Source organism: Lampris incognitus, chromosome 1 (genome assembly GCF_029633865.1).
Source record: "Lampris incognitus isolate fLamInc1 chromosome 1, fLamInc1.hap2, whole genome shotgun sequence".
Taxonomy (NCBI): domain Eukaryota; kingdom Metazoa; phylum Chordata; class Actinopteri; order Lampriformes; family Lampridae; genus Lampris; species Lampris incognitus.
In genome coordinates this window covers 67,286,939-67,305,834 of record NC_079211.1, presented here as the reverse complement: position 1 = coordinate 67,305,834, position 18,896 = coordinate 67,286,939, and the positions used below count along the sequence as shown (strand labels likewise).

At 51.6% G+C, this 18,896-nt stretch overlaps 2 pseudogenes; both read right to left on the bottom strand.

Annotated features, from left to right (window-relative positions):
* Positions 1–10,748: 10,748 nt before the first annotated feature.
* Positions 10,749–13,060, bottom strand: LOC130110972 (uncharacterized; annotated as a pseudogene).
* A 1,382-nt stretch (positions 13,061–14,442) lies between these two features.
* Positions 14,443–15,932, bottom strand: LOC130126156 (uncharacterized; annotated as a pseudogene).
* Positions 15,933–18,896: the final 2,964 nt, after the last annotated feature.

Here is an 18,896-nt window from a genome sequence, read left to right as displayed (position 1 = left end):
CTTTGTTGTTTGCACATTTCGGAGCTCGTACATTTTTTCATTCCACTGCACTCGGGACTTGTGTGTACGTGACAAATAAAAGTCTTGAATCTTGATTGAACCTAACTTTCGTTAAATGTGTACGGTGTACAAGTTGCCACTGAATCAGTCCATGTGTAGCACAAACTGAAGAGGAGTGGACCCGCCGTAGAATTACCTCCCACTGGTCTTCTGTCAGGACCCGCCGTTATTTCACATTTTAGAAAGCAACAGTGTATCAAAACAACCCGCCGGGACAGTAACAATGTATCAAAACAAGCGTCAGGACAGTAACAGTGTATCAAAAACAAGCGTCAGGACAGCAATAATGTATCAAAACAAGCCGCCAGGACAGTAACAATGTATCAAAACAAGCGTCAGGACAGCAACAGTGTATCAAAACGAGCCGCCAGGACAGTAACAATGTATCAAAACAAGCGTCAGGACAGCAACAATGTATCAAAACAAGCCGCCAGGACAGTAACAATGTATCAACAACAAGCCGTCAGGAGAGGAATGTAATTGATTGATTGATTGATTGATTGATTGATTGATTGATTGATTGATTGATTGATTGATTGATTGATTGATTGATTGATTGATTGATTGATTGACAGACCTTCAGCTCACGCCACAGGAAGGAGCATTGTTCAGAAGTCAGTAGTTGATCAGTTTTATTTAAAACATAAATGTGCCTCACTGCCATGTCATTTCACTAACTGCTATTTCTTCACAAAGAATATTCTTTTTAATAGGGTTTCCTTTTTCAAATAAATTCGGCCCTCGTGATTCGACATTCTCACCCCGCCCTCCTGAGCAGCCTACGCGCACTCGCACGCGCACGCGCTGGTGTAGTAGCGGTCTCCTGTGTGCGTGCGTCGTCTGACGACAGACACGCGGAGCCCTCCGGTCGGTCGGCAGACAGCGCGAGCTAACCGGGACGTTTTGCCGCAGATTGTGACCGTAACGGAGCGCATGCAGCCGCCGAGCCGTGGAGGAGTGGGCACGAGACGGGGCGGAAGCATGAGCTGCAGCTGGGGAACGGAACTGTGGGTAAGAGGGCAAGGTTTACATGACGCGTTACAGTATATCGCATTACATTTACATGATGCGCCCGTCTCGCTCTTTGTCTCCGACTCCACGCACGCGCGCACTGCTTCAGTCGCGATCCGCCATTATGCTGCTTTTGACTGCGGCGCACGAGACCCGGTTCATCTTAATGAATAGAGGACTTAATGGAAAATGACGTATAGTCTGCTTAATGAACGGACTCCCCGTTTATAAAGGGGTATTCCGCTTATTATCGCACGTGCAGAAGGAGTCACATATCAAGAAAACACCGACATACAGATTTGATATTGGAAGCGGGGGCAGAAAGAATAGAAAGACTCATGTGCCTTAGGAGAAGAAGAATATATACTCTTCCTCTCATCTCTTCCTCTCGTCTCTCCCTCTCGTCTCTTCCTCTCGTCCCTTTATCTCGCTTCCCCCTCTGATCTCTTCCTCTTGTCTCTCCCTCTCGTCTCTCCCTCTCGTCTCTTCATCTCGTATCTCCCTCTCGTCTCTTCATCTCAAATCCCCCTCTCATCTCTTCCTCTTGTCTCTCTTCCTCTGGTCTCTTCCTCTCACTTCTTCCTCTCGTCTCTTCCTCTCGTCTCTTCCACTCATCTCTTCCTCTCGTCTCTTGCTCTCGTCTCCCGCTCTCATCTCTTCCTGTCGTCTCTCCCTCTCTTCTCTTCGTCTCGTCTCTTCCTTTCGTCACTTCCGCTCATCTCGTCCTCTCGATTCCTCCTCTCGTCTCTTGCTCTCGTCTCCCCCCCTCGTCTCTTGCTCTAGTCTTGCTCTCATCTCTTGTTCTCGTCTCTTCCTGTCGTCTCTCCCTCTCATCTCTTCCTCTCACCTCTTCCTCTCGTCTCTTCCTCTCGTCTCTTGCTCTCCTCTCTAGCTCTCGTCTCCCCCTCTCATCTCTTCCGCTCGTCTCTTCCTCTCGTCTCTTGTTCTCGTCTCTTCCTCACGACTCTTCCTCTCGTGTCTTCCTCACGTCTTTTCCTTACGTCTCTTCCTGTCGTCTCTCCCTCTCATCTCTTCCTCTCATCTCTTCTTCTCGTCTCACCCTCTCATCTCTTGCTCTCGTCTCCCTCGCATCTCTTCCTCTCGTCTCTTCCTCTCGTCTCCCCCTCTCATCTCTTCCTCTCGTCTCATCCTCTCGTCTCCCCCTCTCATCCCTTCCTCTCGTCTCTTCCTCTCGTCTCTTGCTCTCGTCTCCCCCTCTCATCTCTTCCTCTCGTCTCTTGCTCTCGTCTCCCCCTCTCATCTCTTCCTCTCGTCTTGCTCTCATCGCTTGTTCTCGTCTCTTCCTGTCGTCTCTTCCTCTCATCTCTTCCTCTCATCTCTTCTTCTCTTCTCTTCCTCTCGTCACTTCTCGTCTCATCCTCTCATCTCTTCCTCTCGTCACCCCCTCTCATCTCTTCCTCTTGTCTCTTCATCTCGTCTCTTGCTCTCGTTAGCCCCTCTCATCTCTTCCTCTCGTCTTGCTCTCATCTCTTTTTCTCGTCTCTTCGTGTCGTCACTTCTCGTCTCATCCTCTCATCTCTTCCTCTCGTCTCCCCCTAATCTCTTCCTCGCGTCTCTTCCTCTCATCACCCCTTCTCATCTCGTCCTCTCGATTCATCCTCTCGTCTCTTGCTCTCGTCTCCCCCTCTCATCTCTACCTCTAGTCTTGCCCCCTCTCTTGTTCTCGTCTCTTCCTCTCGTCTCTTCCTCACGTCTTTTCCTCACGTCTCTTCCTCTCACCTCTGCCTCTCGTCTCTTCCTCTCATCTCTTCTTCTCGTCTCACCCTCTCGTCTCTTGCTCTCCTCTCTTGCTCTCGTCTCCCCCTCTCATCCCTTCCTCTCGTCTCTTCCTCTCGTCTCTTGCTCTCGTCTCCCCCTCTCATCTCTTCCTCTCGTCTTGCTCTCATCTCTTCTTCTCGTCTCTTCCTCTCGTCTCTTCTTCTCATCTCTTCTTCTCGTCTCTTCCTCTCATCTCTTCCTCTCGTCTCCTGCTCTCATCTCTCCCTGTCGTCTCTCCCTCTCTTCTCTTCCTCTCAACTCTTCTTCTCGTCTCTTCCTCTCATCTCTTCTCGTCTCATCCTCTAATCTCTTCCTCTGGTCTCTTCCTCTCATCTCTTCCTCTCGTCACTTCCGCTCATCTCGTCCTCTCGATTCCTCCTCTCGTATCTTCCTCTCGTCTCCCCCCCTCATCTCTTCCTCTAGTCTTGCTGTGATCTCTTGTTCTCGTCTCTTCCTCTCGTCTCTTCCTCACGTCTTTTCCTCACGTCTCTTCCCCTCATCACTTCCTCTCGTCTCTTCCTGTCGTCTCTCCCTCTCATCTCTTCCACTCACCTCTTCCTCTCGTCTCTTCCTCTCGTCTCTTGTTCTCGTCTCTTCCTCTCATCTCTTCCTGTCGTCTCCCCCTCTCATCTCTTCCTCTTGTCTCTTCCTCTCGTCTTGCTCTCATTTCTTGTTCTCGTCTCTTCCTCTCATCTCTTCCTCTCGTCTCCCCCTCATCTCTTCCTCTCGCCTCTTCCTCTCGTCTCCCCCTCATCTCTTCCTCTCACCTCTCCCTCTCGTCTCTTCCTCTTGTCTCCCCCTCATCTCTTCCTCTTGTCTTTTCCTCTCGTCTTGCTCTCGTCTCTTGTTCTCGTATCTTCCTAAAGTTTTTTCCTCACGTCTCTTCGCCTCATCTCTTCCTCTCGTCTCTCCCTGCTGTCTCTTCCTCTCGTCTCTTCCTCTCTTCTCTTCCTCTCATCTCTTCCTCTCGTCACTTCCGCTCATCTCGTCCTCTCGATTCCTCCTCTAGTCTCTTGCTCTCGTCTCCCCCCCTAATCTCTTCCTCTAGTCTTCCTCTCATCTCTTGCTCTCGTCTCCCGCACTCATCTCTTCCTGTCGTCTCTCCCTCTCTTCTCCCCCTCTCATCTCTTCCTCTCGTCTCTTGCTCTCGTCTCTTCCTCTCGTCTCTTCCTCTCATCTCTTCCTCTCGTCGCTTCCGCTCATCTCGTCCTCTCGATTCCTCCTCTCGTCTCTTGCTCTCGTCTCCCCCCCTAATCTCTTCCTCTAGTCTTGCTCTCATCTCTTGTTCTCGTCTCTTCCTGTCGTCTCTCCCTCTCATCTCTTCCTCTCACCTCTTCCTCTCGTCTCTTCCTCTCATCCCTTCCTCTCGTCTCTTCCTCTCATCTCTTCCGCTCGTCTCTTCCTCTCATCTCTTGTTCTCGTCTCTTGTTCTCGACTCTTCCTCTCGTGTCTTCCTCACGTCGTTTCATCACGTCTCTTCCTGTCGTCTCTCCCTCTCGTCTCTTCCTCTCATCTCTTCTTCTCGTCTCACCCTCTCTTCTCTTGCTCTCGTCTCCCTCTCATCTCTTCCTCTCGTCTCTTGCTCTCGTCTCTTCCTCTCATCTCTTCTTCTCGTCTCTTCCTCTCGTCACTTCTCGTCTCATCCTCTCATCTCTTCCTCTCGTCTCCCCCTAATCTCTTCCTCGCGTCTCTTCCTCTCATCACCCCTTCTCATCTCTTGCTCTCGTCTCCCCCTCTCATCTCTACCTCTAGTCTTGCCCCCTCTCTTGTTCTCTTCTCTTCCTCTCGTCTCTTCCTAACGTCTTTTCCTCACGTCTCTTCCTCTCACCTCTGCCTCTCGTCTCTTCCTCTCATCTCTTCTTCTCGTCTCACCCTCTCATCTCTTCCTCTCATCTCACTCTCATCTCTTCCTCTCGTCTCATCCTCTCGTCTCCCCCTCTCATCCCTTCCTCTCGTCTCTTCCTCTCCTCTCTTGCTCTCCTCTCTTGCTCTCGTCTCCCCCTCTCATCCCTACCTCTCGTCTCTTCCTCTCGTCTCTTGCTCTCGTCTCCCCCTCTCATCTCTTCCTCTCGTCTTGCTCTCATCTCTTGTTCTCGTCTCTTCCTCTCGTCTCTTCCTCTCGTCTCTTCTTCTCATCTCTTCTTCTCGTCTCTTCCTCTCATCTCTACCTCTCGTCTCCCGCTCTCATCTCTCCCTGTTGTCTCTCCCTCTCTTCTCTTCCTCTCAACTCTTCTTCTCGTCTCTTCCTCTCATCTCTTCTCGTCTCATCCTCTAATCTCTTCCTCTCGTCACTTCCGCTCATCTCGTCCTCTCGATTCCACCTCTCGTATCTTCCTCTCGTCTCCCCCCCTCATCTCTTCCTCTAGTCTTGCTGTGATCTCTTGTTCTCGTCTCTTCCTCTTGTCTCTTCCTCACGTCTTTTCCTCACGTCTCTTCCCCTCATCACTTCCTCGCGTCTCTTCCAGTCGTCTCTCCCTCTCATCTCTTCCACTCACCTCTTCCTCTCCTCTCTTCCTCTCGTCTCCCCCTCTCATCTCTTCCTCTTGTCTCTTCCACTCGTCTTGCTCTCATTTCTTGTTCTCGTCTCTTCCTCTCATCTCTTCCTCTCGTCTCCCCCTCATCTCTTCCTCTCGCCTCTTCCTCTCGTCTCCCCCTCATCTCTTCCTCTCGCTTCTCCCTCTCGTCTCCCCCTCATCTCTTCCTCTCGTCTCCCCCTCATCTCTTCCTCTTGTCTTTTCCTCTCGTCTTGCTCTCGTCTCTTGTTCTCGTATCTTCCTATAGTTTTTTCCTCACGTCTCTTCCCCTCATCTCTTCCTCTCGTCTCTCCCTGCTGTCTCTCCCTCTCGTCTCTTCCTCTTGTCTCTCTTCCTCTCGTCTCTTCCTCTCGTCTCTTCCTCTCATCTCTTCCTCTCGTCACTTCCGCTCATCTCGTCCTCTCGATTACTCCTCTCGTCTCTTGCTCTCGTCTCCCCCCCTAATCTCTTCCTCTAGTCTTCCTCTCGTCTCTTGCTCTCGTCTCCCGCTCTCATCTCTTCCTGTCATCTCTCCCTCTCTTCTCCCCCTCTCATCTCTTCCTCTCGTCTCTTGCTCTCGTCTCTTCCTCTCATCTCTTCCTCTCGTCACTTCCGCTCATCTCGTCCTCTCGATTCCTCCTCTCATCTCTTCCTCTTGTCTCTTCCTTTCGTCTTGCTCTCATTTCTTGTTCTCGTCTCTTCCTCTCATCTCTTCCTCTTGTCTCCCCCTCATCTCTTCCTCTCGCCTCTTCCTCTCGTCTCCCCCTCATCTCTTCCTCTCGCTTCTCCCTCTCGTCTCCCCCTCATCTCTTCCTCTCGTCTCCCCCTCATCTCTTCCTCTTGTCTTTTCCTCTCGTCTTGCTCTCGTCTCTTGTTCTCGTATCTTCCTATAGTTTTTTCCTCACGTCTCTTCCCCTCATCTCTTCCTCTCGTCTCTCCCTGCTGCCTCTCCCTCTCGTCTCTTCCTCTTTTCTCTCTTCCTCTCGTCTCTTCCTCTCACTTCTTCCTCTCGTCTCTTCCTCTCATCTCTTCCTCTCGTCACTTCCGCTCATCTCGTCCTCTCGATTCCTCCTCTCGTCTCTTGCTCTCGTCTCCCCCCCCTAATCTCTTCCTCTAGTCTTCCTCTCGTCTCTTGCTCTCGTCTCCCACTCTCATCTCTTCCTGTCGTCTCTCCCTCTCTTCTCCCCCTCTCATCTCTTCCTCTCGTCTCTTGCTCTCGTCTCTTCCTCTCGTCTCTTCCTCTCATCTCTTCCTCTCGTCACTTCCGCTCATCTCGTCCTCTCGATTCCTCCTCTCGTCTCTTGCTCTCGTCTCCCCCCCTAATCTCTTCCTCTAGTCTTGCTCTCATCTCTTCTTCTCGTTTCACCCTCTCTTCTCTTGCTCTCGTCTCCCTCTCATCTCTTCCTCTCGTATTTTCCTCTCGTCTCCCCCTCTCATCTCTTCCTCTCGTCTCATCCTCTCGTCTCCCCCTCTCATCCCTTCCTCTCGTCTCTTCCTCTCCTCTCTTGCTCTCGTCTCCCCCTCTCATCCCTACCTCTCGTCTCTTCCTCTCGTCTCTTGCTCTCGTCTCCCCCTCTCATCTCTTCCTCTCGTCTTGCTCTCATCTCTTGTTCTCGTCTCTTCCTCTCGTCTCTTCCTCTCGTCTCTTCCTCTCATATCTTCCTCTCGTCTCCCGCTCTCATCTCTCCCTGTCGTCTCTCCCTCTCTTCTCTTCCTCTCAACTCTTCTTCTCGTCTCTTCCTCTCATCTCTTCTCGTCTCATCCTCTAATCTCTTCCTCTGGTCTCTTCCTCTCATCTCTTCCTCTCGTCACTTCCGCTCATCTCGTCCTCTCGATTCCTCCTCTCGTCTCTTCCTCTCGTCTCCCCCCCTCATCTCTTCCTCTAGTCTTGCTCTGATCTCTTGTTCTCGTCTCTTCCTCTCGTCTCTCCCTCTCATCTCTTCCTCTCACATCTTCCTCTCGTCCCTCCTGCTCATCTCTTCCTGTCACCTCTTCCTCTCGTCTCTTCTTCTCGTCTCTTCCTCTCATCTCGTCTCTTCCTCTCATCTCTTCCCCCCGTCTCCCCCTCATCTCTTCCTCTCGTCTCTTCCTCTCATCTCCCCTCATCTCTTCCTCTCGTCTCCCTCCCATCTCTTCCACTCGTCTCTTCCTCTCGTCTCCCCCTCATTTCTTCCTCCCGTCTCCCCCTCATTTCTTCCTCTCGTCTTGCTCTCATCTCTTGTTCTCGTCTCTTCCTCTCGTCTCTTCTTCTCGTCTCATCCTCTCATCTCTTCCTCTCGTCTCCCCCTAATCTCCCCCTCTCATCTCTTCCTCTTGTCTCTTCATCTCGTCTCCCCCTCTCATCTCCCCCTCTCATCTCTTCCTCTCGTCTCCCCCTCATCTCTTCCTCTCGCCTCTTCCTCTCGTCTCCCCCTCATCTCTTCCTCTCGCTTCTCCCTCTCGTCTCCCCCTCATCTCTTCCTCTCGTCTCCCCCTCATCTCCCCCTCTCATCTCTTCCTCCCGTCTTGCTCTCATCTCTTGTTCTCGTCTCTTCCTCTCGTCTCTTCCTCTCGTCTCTTCTTCTCATCTCTTCTTCTCGTCTCTTCCTCTCATCTCTACCTCTCGTCTCCCGCTCTCATCTCTCCCTGTCGTCTCTCCCTCTCTTCTCTTCCTCTCAACTCTTCTTCTCGTCTCTTCCTCTCATCTCTTCTCGTCTCATCCTCTAATCTCTTCCTGTGGTCTCTTCCTCTCATCTCTTCCTCTCGTCACTTCCGCTCATCTCGTCCTCTCGATTCCACCTCTCGTATCTTCCTCTCGTCTCCCCCCCTCATCTCTTCCTCTAGTCTTGCTGTGATCTCTTGTTCTCGTCTCTTCCTCTTGTCTCTTCCTCACGTCTTTTCCTCACGTCTCTTCCCCTCATCACTTCCTCGCGTCTCTTCCAGTCGTCTCTCCCTCTCATCTCTTCCACTCACCTCTTCCTCTCCTCTCTTCCTCTCGTCTCTTGCTCTCGTCTCTTCCTCTCATCTCTTCCTGTCGTCTCCCCCTCTCATCTCTTCCTCTTGTCTCTTCCACTCGTCTTGCTCTCATTTCTTGTTCTCGTCTCTTCCTCTCATCTCTTCCTCTCGTCTCCCCCTCATCTCTTCCTCTCGCCTCTTCCTCTCGTCTCCCCCTCATCTCTTCCTCTCGCTTCTCCCTCTCGTCTCCCCCTCATCTCTTCCTCTCGTCTCCCCCTCATCTCTTCCTCTTGTCTTTTCCTCTCGTCTTGCTCTCGTCTCTTGTTCTCGTATCTTCCTATAGTTTTTTCCTCTCGTCTCTTCCTCTCGTCTCTTCCTCTCGTCTCTTCCTCTCATCTCTTCCTCTCGTCACTTCCGCTCATCTCGTCCTCTCGATTCCTCCTCTCGTCTCTTGCTCTCGTCTCCCCCCCTAATCTCTTCCTCTAGTCTTCCTCTCGTCTCTTGCTCTTGTCTCTTCATCTCGTCTCCCCCTCTCATCTCTTCCTCTTGTCTCTTCATCTCGTCTCTTGCTCTCGTTACCCCCCTCTCATCTCTTCCTCTCGTCTCTTCCTCTCATCTCTTCCTCTTGTCTCTTCCTCTCGTCTAGCTCTCGTCTCCTCTCTCCTCTTCCTCACGTCTCTCCCTCTCATCTCTTCCATTCATCTCTTCCTGTCGTCTCTCCCTCTCGTCTCTTCTTCTCGTCTCATCCCCTCATCTCTTCTTCTCATTTCTTCCTCTCATCTTCCTCTCGTCTCTTGTTCTCGTCTCTTCCTCTCATCTCCCCCTCTCGTCCCTTCCTCTCGTCTCTTCCTCTCCTCTCTTGCTCTCCTCTCTTGCTCTCGTCTCCCCCTCTCATCTCTTCCTCTCGTCTCTTCCTCTCGTCTCTTCCTCTCGTCTCTTGCTCTCGTCTCCCCCCTCATCTCTTCCTCTCGTCTTGCTCTCATCTCTTGTTCTCGTCTCTTCCTCTCGTCTCTTCTTCTCAACTCTTCTTCTCGTCTCTTCATCTCATCTCTTCTTCTCGTCTCTTCCTCTCATCTCTTCCTCTCGTCTCCCGCTCTCATCTCTCCCTGTCGTCTCTCCCTCTCTTCTCTTCCTCTCAAGTCTTCTTCTCGTCTCTTCCTCTCATCTCTGCTCGTCTCATCCTCTAATCTCGTCCTCTCGTCTCTTCCTCTCATCTCTTCCTCTCGTCACTTCCGCTCATCTCGTCCTCTCGATTCCTCCTCTCGTCTCTTCCTCTCGTCTCCCCCCTCATCTCTTCCTCTAATCTTGCTCTGATCTCTTGTTCTCGTCTCTTCCTCTCGTCTCTTCCTCACGTCGTTTCCTCACGTCTCTTCCCCTCATCACTTCCTCTCGTCTCTTCCTGTCATCTCTCCCTCTCATCTCTCCCTCTCATCTCTTCCTCTCACCTCTTCCTCTCGTCTCTTCCTCTCGACTCTTCCTCTCTTCTCCCCATCGTCTCTTCCTCTCGTCTCCCCTCATCTCTTCCTCTCGTCTCTTCATATCGTCTCTTGCTCTTGTGTCCCCCTCTCATCTCTTCCTCTCGTCTTGCTCTCAACTCTTGTTCTTGTCTCTTGCCCTCATCTCTTCGCCTCGTCTCATCCTGTCGTCCCTCCTTCTCATCTCTTCCTGTCACCTCTTCCTCTCGTCTCTTCTTCTCGTCTCTTCCTCTCATCTCGTCTCTTCCTCTCATCTCTTCTTCTCGTCTCTTCCTCTCGTCTCATCCTCTCGTCTCCCCCTCTCATCCCTTCCTCTCGTCTCTTGCTTTCGTCTCCCCCTCTCGTCTCCCCCTCTCATCTCTTCCTCTCGTCTCTTGCTCTCGTCTCCCCCTCTCATCTCTTCCTCTCGTCTTGCTCTCATCGCTTGTTCTCGTCTCTTCCTGTCGTCTCTTCCTCTCGTCTCTTCCTCTCAACTCTTGTTCTTGTCTCTTCCCATCATCTCTTCGTCTCGTCTCGTCCTGTCGTCCCTCCTGCTCATCTCTCCCTGTCACCTCTTCCTCTCGTCTCTTCTTCTCGTCTCTTCCTCTCATCTCGTCTCTTCCTCTCATCTCTTCCCCCCGTCTCCCCCTCATCTCTTCCTCTCGTCTCTTCCTCTCGTCTCCCCTCATCTCTTCCTCTCGTCTCCCTCCCATCTCTTCCACTCGTCTCTTCCTCTCGTCTCTTGCTCTCGACTCCCCCTCTCATCGCTTCCTCTCATCTCTTCCTGTCGTCTCCCCGTCTCATCTCTTCCTCTTGTCTCTTCCTCTCGTCTTGCTCTCATCTCTTGTTCTCGTCTCTTCCTCTCATCCCTTCCTCTCGTTTCCCCCTCATCTCTTCCTCTCGCCTCTTCCTCTCGTCTCCCCCTCATCTCTTCCTCTCGCCTCTTCCTCTCGTCTCCCCCTCATCTCTTCCTCTCGTCTCTTCCCCTCATCTCTTCCTCTTGTCTCTTCCTCTCGTCTTGCTCTCGTCTCTTGTTCTCGTATCTTCCTAAAGTTTTTTCCTCACGTCTCTTCCCCTCATCTCTTCCTCTCGTCTCTCCCCGCTGTCTCTCCCTCTCATCTCTTCCATTCACCTCTTCCTCTCGTCTCTTCCTCTCATGTCTTCCTCTCGTCTCCCCATCGTCTCTTCCTCTCATCTCCCCTCATCTCTTCCTCTCGTCTCTTCATATCGTCTCTTGCTCTTGTGTCCCCCTCTCATCTCTTCCTCTCGTCTTGCTCTCATCTCTTTTTCTTGTCTCTTCCTCTCGTCTCTTCCTGTCGTCCCTCCTTCTCATCTCCTCCTGTCACCTCTTCCTCTCGTCTCTTCTTCTCGTCTCTTCCTCTCATCTCGTCTCTTCCTCTCATCTCTTCCCCCCGTCTCCCCCTCATCTCTTCCTCTCGTCTCTTCCTCTCATCTCCCCTCATCTCTTCCTCTCGTCTCCCTCTCATCTCTTCCACTCGTCTCTTCCTCTCATCTCTTCTTCTAGTCTCTCCCTCTCGTCTCTTCCTCTCGTCTCCCCCTCATTTCTTCCTCCCGTCTCCCCCTCATTTCTTCCTCTCATCTTGCTCTCATCTCTTGGTCTCGTCTCTTCCTCTCGTCTCTTCTTCTCGTCTCAGCCTCTCATCTTTTCCTCTTGTCTCCCCCTAATCTCCCCCTCTCATCACTTCCTCTTGTCTCTTCATCTCGTCTCTTGCCCTCGTTACCCCCCTCTCATCTCTTCCTCTCGTCTTGCTCTCATCTCTTGTTCTCGTCTCTTCCTCTCGTCACTTCCTCTCATCTCTTCCTCTTGTCTCTTCCTCTCGACTTGCTCTCTTGTCCTCTCTCCTCTTCCTCTCATCTCTCCCTCTCATCTCTTCCATTCATCTCTTCCTCCCGTCTCTTCTTCTCGTCTCATCCCCTCATCTCTTCCTCTCATTTCTTTCTCTCATCTTCCTCTCGTCTCTTCTTCTCATTTCTTCTTCTCGTCTCATCCTCTAATCTCTTCCTGTCTCTTCCTCTCGTCTCTTCCTCTGATCTCTTCCTGTCTCTTCCTCTCGTCTTCCTCTTGTCTCTTCCTCTCATCTCTTCCTCTCGTCTCTCTCTCATCTCTTCCTTTCGTCTCCCCCTCTCATCTCTTCCTCTCTTCTCTTCCTCACGTCTCTTCCTCTCATCTCTCCCTCTCATCTCTTCCTCGAGTCTCTTCCTCTCGTCTCCCCCTCATCTCTTCCTCTCGTCTCTTCATCTCGTCTCTTGCTCTTGTGTCCCCCTCTCATCTCTTCCTCTCGTCTTGCTCTCATCTCTTGTTCTCGTCTCTTCCTCTCATCTCTTCCTCTTGCCTCTTCCTCTCGTCTTGCTCTCGTGTCCTCTCTCCTCTTCCTCTCATCTCTCCCTCTCATCTATTCCATTCATCTCTTCCTCCCGTCTCTTTTTCTCGTCTCATCCCCTCATCTATTCCTCTCATTTCTTTCTCTCATCTTCCTCTCGTCTCTTCTTCTCATTTCTTCTTCTCGTCTCATCCTCTAATCTCTTCCTGTCTCTTCCTCTCGTCTCTTCCTGTGTCTTCCTCTCGTCTTTTCTTGTCTCTTCCTCTCATCTCTTCCTCTCGTCTCTCTCTCATCTCTTCCTTTCATGTCCCCCTCTCATCTCTTCCTCTCTTCTCTTCCTCACGTCTCTTCCTCTCATCTCTCCCTCTCATCTCTTCCTCGTCTCTTCCTCTCGTCTCTTGCTCTCATCTCTTGTTCTCGTGTCTTCCTCTCGTCTCTTCCTCACGTCTTTTCCTCACGTCTCTTCCTCTCGTCTCTTCCTGTCGTCTCTCCCTCTCATCTCTCCCTCTCATCCCTTCCTCTCATCTCTTCCTCTCGTCTCTTGCTCTGCTCTCTTGCTCTCGTCTCCCCCTCTCATCTATTCCTCTCATCCCTTCCTCTCTTCTCTTGCTCTCATCTCTTGTTCTCCTCTCTTCCTCTCGTCTCTTCCTCACGTCTTTTCCTCACCTCTCTTCCTCTCGTCTCTTCCTGTCGTCTCTCCCTCTCATCTCTTTATCTCATCTCTTCCTCTCGTCTCTTCCTCTCGCCTCTTCCTCTCTTCTCTTCTCCTCATCACTTCCTCTCGTCTCTTCCTGTCGTCTCTCCCTCTCATCTCTTCCTCTCACCTCTTCCTCTTGTCTCTTCCTCTCATCTCTTCTTCTCGTTTCCCCCTCTCATCTCTTCCTCTCGTCTCATCCTCTCGTCTCCCCATCTCATCCCTTCCTCTCGTCTCTTCCTCTTGTCACTTGCTCTCGTCTGCCCCTCTCATGTCTTCCTCTCGTCTCTTCCTCTCGTCTCTTGCTCTCGTCTCCCGCTCTCATCTCTTCCTCTCATCTCTTCTTCTCGTCTCTTCCTCTTGTCACTTCTCGTCTCATCCTCTCATCTCTTCCTCTCGTCTCCCCCTAATCTCTTCCTCTCGTCTCTTCCTCTCGTCACCCCCTCTCATCTCTTCCTCTTGTCTCTTCATCTCGTCTCTTGCTCTCGTTACCGCCTCTCATCTCTTCTTCTCGTCTTGCTCTCATCTCTTCCTCTCGTCTCTTCCTCTCGTCACCCCCTCTGATCTCTTCCTCTTGTCACTTCATCTCGTCTCTTGCTCTCGTTACCGCCTCTCATCTCTTCCTCTCGTCTTGCTCTCATCTCTTGTTCTCGTCTCATCCTCTCGTCTCCCCCTCTCATCCCTTCCTCTCGTCTCTTCCTCTCCTCTCTTGCTCTCCTCTCTTGCTCTCGTCTCCCCCTCTCATCTCTTCCTCTCGTCTCTTCCTCTCGTCTCTTGCTCTCGTCTCCCCCTCTCATCTCTTCCTCTTGTCTTGCTCTCATCTCTTGTTCTCGTCTCTTCCTCTCATCTCTTCCTCTCGTCTCTTCCTCTTGTCACTTCTCGTCTCATCCTCTCATCTCTTCCTCTCGTCTCCCCCTAATCTCTTTCTCTCGTCTCTTCCTCTCGTCACCCCCTCTCATCTCTCCCTCTTGTCTCTTCATCTCGTCTGTTGCTCTCGTTACCGCCTCTCATCTCTTCTTCTCGTCTTGCTCTCATCTCTTCCTCTCGTCTCTTCCTCTCGTCACCCCCTCTGATCTTTTCCTCTTGCCACTTCATCTCGTCTCTTGCTCTCCTTACCGCCTCTCATCTCTTCCTCTCGTCTTGCTCTCATCTCTTGTTCTCGTCTCATCCTCTCGTCTCCCCCTCTCATCCCTTCCTCTCGTCTCTTCCTCTCCTCTCTTGCTCTCCTCTCTTGCTCTCATCTCCCCCTCTCATCTCTTCCTCTCGTCTCTTCCTCTCGTCTCTTGCTCTCGTCTCCCCCTCTCATCTCTTCCTCTCGTCTTGCTCTCATCTCTTGTTCTCGTCTCTTCCTCTCGTCTCTTCCTCTCGTCTCTTCTTCTCATCTCTTCTTCTCGTCTCTTCATCTCATCTCTTGTTCTCGTCTCTTCCCCTCATCTCTTCCTCTCGTCTCTTCCTGTCGTCCCTCCTTCCCATCTCTTCCTGTCACCTCTTCCTCTCGTCTCTTATTCTCGTCTCTTCCTCTCATCTCTTCTTCTCGTCTCTTCCTCTCATCTCTTCCCCCCGTCTCCCCCTCATCTCTTCTTATAGTCTCACCCTCTCCTCTCTTCCTCTCGTCTCCCCCTCATTTCTTCCTCCCGTCTCCCCCTCATCTCTTCCTCTCGTCTTGCTCTCATCTCTTGTTCTCGTCTCTTCCTCTAGTCTCTTCCTCTCATCCTTTCCTTTTGTCTCTCTCCCTCTCATCTCTTCCTCTCATCTTGCTCTCACCTCTTGTTCTCGTCTCTTCCTCACGTATTTTCCTCATATCTTCCTCTCGTCTCTTTCTCTCATCTCTTCTTCTCGTCTCATCGTCCTATCTCTTCCTCTCGTCTCCCCCTAATCTCCCACTCTCATCTCTTCCTCTCGTCTCTTCCTCTCATCTCTTCTTCTCGTCTCCCCCTCTCATCTCTTCCTCTTGTCTCTTCCTCTCGTCTCTTGCTCTCATCTCTTGTTCTCGTGTCTTCCTCTCGTCTCTTCCTCACGTCTTTTCCTCACGTCTCTTCCTCTCGTCTCTTCCTGTCGTCTCTCCCTCTCATCTCTCCCTCTCATCCCTTCCTCTCATCTCTTCCTCTCGTCTCTTGCTCTGCTCTCTTGCTCTCGTCTCCCCCTCTCATCTATTCCTCTCATCCCTTCCTCTCTTCTCTTGCTCTCATCTCTTGTTCTCCTCTCTTCCTCTCGTCTCTTCCTCACGTCTTTTCCTCACCTCTCTTCCTCTCGTCTCTTCCTGTCGTCTCTCCCTCTCATCTCTTTATCTCATCTCTTCCTCTCGTCTCTTCCTCTCGCCTCTTCCTCTCTTCTCTTCTCCTCATCACTTCCTCTCGTCTCTTCCTGTCGTCTCTCCCTCTCATCTCTTCCTCTCACCTCTTCCTCTTGTCTCTTCCTCTCATTTCTTCTTCTCGTTTCCCCCTCTCATCTCTTCCTCTCGTCTCATCCTCTCGTCTCCCCATCTCATCCCTTCCTCTCGTCTCTTCCTCTTGTCACTTGCTCTCGTCTGCCCCTCTCATCTCTTCCTCTCGTCTCTTCCTCTCGTCTCTTGCTCTCGTCTCCCGCTCTCATCTCTTCCTCTCATCTCTTCTTCTCGTCTCTTCCTCTTGTCACTTCTCGTCTCATCCTCTCATCTCTTCCTCTCGTCTCCCCCTAATCTCTTCCTCTCGTCTCTTCCTCTCGTCACCCCCTCTCATCTCTTCCTCTTGTCTCTTCATCTCGTCTCTTGCTCTCGTTACCGCCTCTCATCTCTTCTTCTCGTCTTGCTCTCATCTCTTCCTCTCGTCTCTTCCTCTCGTCACCCCCTCTGATCTCTTCCTCTTGTCACTTCATCTCGTCTCTTGCTCTCGTTACCGCCTCTCATCTCTTCCTCTCGTCTTGCTCTCATCTCTTGTTCTCGTCTCATCCTCTCGTCTCCCCCTCTCATCCCTTCCTCTCGTCTCTTCCTCTCCTCTCTTGCTCTCCTCTCTTGCTCTCGTCTCCCCCTCTCATCTCTTCCTCTCGTCTCTTCCTCTCGTCTCTTGCTCTCGTCTCCCCCTCTCATCTCTTCCTCTTGTCTTGCTCTCATCTCTTGTTCTCGTCTCTTCCTCTCGTCTCTTCCTCTCGTCTCTTCTTCTCGTCTCTTCCTCTCATCTCTTCCTCTCGTCTCTTCCTCTTGTCACTTCTCGTCTCATCCTCTCATCTCTTCCTCTCGTCTCCCCCTAATCTCTTTCTCTCGTCTCTTCCTCTCGTCACCCCCTCTCATCTCTCCCTCTTGTCTCTTCATCTCGTCTGTTGCTCTCGTTACCGCCTCTCATCTCTTCTTCTCGTCTTGCTCTCATCTCTTCCTCTCGTCTCTTCCTCTCGTCACCCCCTCTGATCTTTTCCTCTTGCCACTTCATCTCGTCTCTTGCTCTCCTTACCGCCTCTCATCTCTTCCTCTCGTCTTGCTCTCATCTCTTGTTCTCGTCTCATCCTCTCGTCTCCCCCTCTCATCCCTTCCTCTCGTCTCTTCCTCTCCTCTCTTGCTCTCCTCTCTTGCTCTCGTCTCCCCCTCTCATCTCTTCCTCTCGTCTCTTCCTCTCGTCTCTTGCTCTCGTCTCCCCCTCTCATCTCTTCCTCTCGTCTTGCTCTCATCTCTTGTTCTCGTCTCTTCCTCTCGTCTCTTCCTCTCGTCTCTTCTTCTCATCTCTTCTTCTCGTCTCTTCATCTCATCTCTTCTTCTCGTCTCTTCCTCTCATCTCTTCCTCTCGTCTCCCGCTCTCATCTCTCCCTGTCGTCTCTCCCTCTCTTCTCTACCTCTCAACTCTTCTTCTCGTCTCTTCCTCTCATCTCTTCTCGTCTCATCCTCTAATCTCTTCCTCTGGTCTCTTCCTCTCATCTCGTCCTCTCGTCACTTCCGCTCATCTCGTCCTCTCGATTCCTCCTCTCGTCTCTTCCTCTCGTCTCCCCCTTCATCTCTTCCTCTAGTCTTGCTCTGATCTCTTGTTCTCGTCTCTTCCTCTCGTCTCTTCCTCACGTCTTTTCCTCACGTCTCTTCCCCTCATCACTTCCTCTCGTCTCTTCCTGTCGTCACCCCCTCTCATCTCTTCCTCTTGTCTCTTCCTCTCGTCTCTTTCTCTCATCTCTTCTTCTCGTCTCATCGTCCTATCTCTTCCTCTCGTCTCCCCCTAATCTCCCACTCTCATCTCTTCCTCTCGTCTCTTCCTCTCATCTCTTCTTCTCGTCTCCCCCTCTCATCTCTTCCTCTTGTCTCTTCCTCTCGTCTCTTGCTCTCAGCTCTTGTTCTCGTGTCTTCCTCTCGTCTCTTCCTCACGTCTTTTCCTCACGTCTCTTCCTCTCGTCTCTTCCTGTCATCTCTCCCTCTCATCTCTCCCTCTCATCCCTTCCTCTCATCTCTTCCTCTCGTCTCTTCCTCTCGTCTCTTCCACTCATCTCGTCCTCTCGTCTCTTGCTCTCATCTCCCGCTCTCATCTCTTCCTGTCATCATCTCCCTCTCTTCTCTTACTCTCACCTCTTCTTCTCGTCTCTTCCTCTCATCTCTTCTTCTCGTCTCATCCTCTAATCTCTTCCTCTCGTCACTTCCGCTCATCTCGTTCTCTCGATTCTTCCTCTCGTCTCTTGCTCTCATCTCTTCCTGTCGTATCTCCCTCTCATCTCTTCCTCTCGTCTCTTCCTCTCATCACTTCTTCTCGTCTCACCCTCTCATCTCTTCCTCTCGTCTCCCCCTCATCGGTTCCTCTCGTCACTTCCTCTCGTATCCCTCTCGTCTATTCCTCTCATCTCTTCTTCTCGTCTCCCCCTCTCATCTCTTCCTCTTGTCTCTTCCTCTCGTCTTGCTCTCGTCTCCTCTCTTCTCTTCCTCTCATCTCCCCTCATCTCTTCCTCTTGAATCTCTTCCTCTCGTCTCTTCCTCTCACTTCTTACTCTCGTCTCTTCCTCTCATCTCTCCTACTCGTCTCCCCCTCTCATCTCTTCCTCTCGTCTCTTCCACTCATCTCGTCCTCTCGTCTCTTGCTCTCATCTCCCGCTCTCATCTCTTCCTGTCATCATCTCCCTCTCTTCTCTTACTCTCACCTCTTCTTCTCGTCTCTTCCTCTCATCTCTTCTTCTCGTCTCATCCTCTAATCTCTTCCTCTCGTCACTTCCGCTCATCTCGTTCTCTCGATTCTTCCTCTCGTCTCTTGCTCTCGTCTCCACCTCTCATCTCTTCCTCTAGTCTTGCCCCCTCTCTTGTTCTCGTCTCTTCCTCTCGTCTCTTCCTCACGTCTTTTCCTCACGTCTCTTCCTCTCACCTCTGCCTCTCGTCCCTTCCTCTCATCCCTTCCTCTCGTCTCTTCCTCTCGTCTCTTGCTCTCGTCTCCCCCTCTCATCTCTTCCTCTCTTCTTGCTCTCATCTCTTGTTCTCGTCTCTTCCTCTCGTCTCTTCCTCTAGTCTCTTCCTCTCATCTCTTGCTCTCGTCTCCCCCTCTCATCTCTTCCTCTCGTCTCTCCCTCTCATCTCCTCCTCTCAACTCTCCCTCTCGTCTCTTCCTCTCATCTCTTCTTCTCGTCTCACCCCTTCATCTCTTCCTCTCATCTCTTCCTCTCGTCTCTCCCTCACGTCTCCCCCTCTCATCTCTTCCTCTCGTCTCTTCCTGTCATCTCTCCCTCTCATCTCTCCCTCTCATCCCTTCCTCTCATCTCTTCCTCTCGTCTCTTCCTCTCGTCTCTTCCACTCATCTCGTCCTCTCGTCTCTTGCTCTCATCTCCCGCTCTCATCTCTTCCTGTCATCATCTCCCTCTCTTCTCTTACTCTCACCTCTTCTTCTCGTCTCTTCCTCTCATCTCTTCTTCTCGTCTCATCCTCTAATCTCTTCCTCTCGTCACTTCCGCTCATCTCGTTCTCTCGATTCTTCCTCTCGTCTCTTGCTCTCATCTCTTCCTGTCGTATCTCCCTCTCATCTCTTCCTCTCGTCTCTTCCTCTCATCACTTCTTCTCGTCTCACCCTCTCATCTCTTCCTCTCGTCTCCCCCTCATCGGTTCCTCTCGTCACTTCCTCTCGTATCCCTCTCGTCTATTCCTCTCATCTCTTCTTCTCGTCTCCCCCTCTCATCTCTTCCTCTTGTC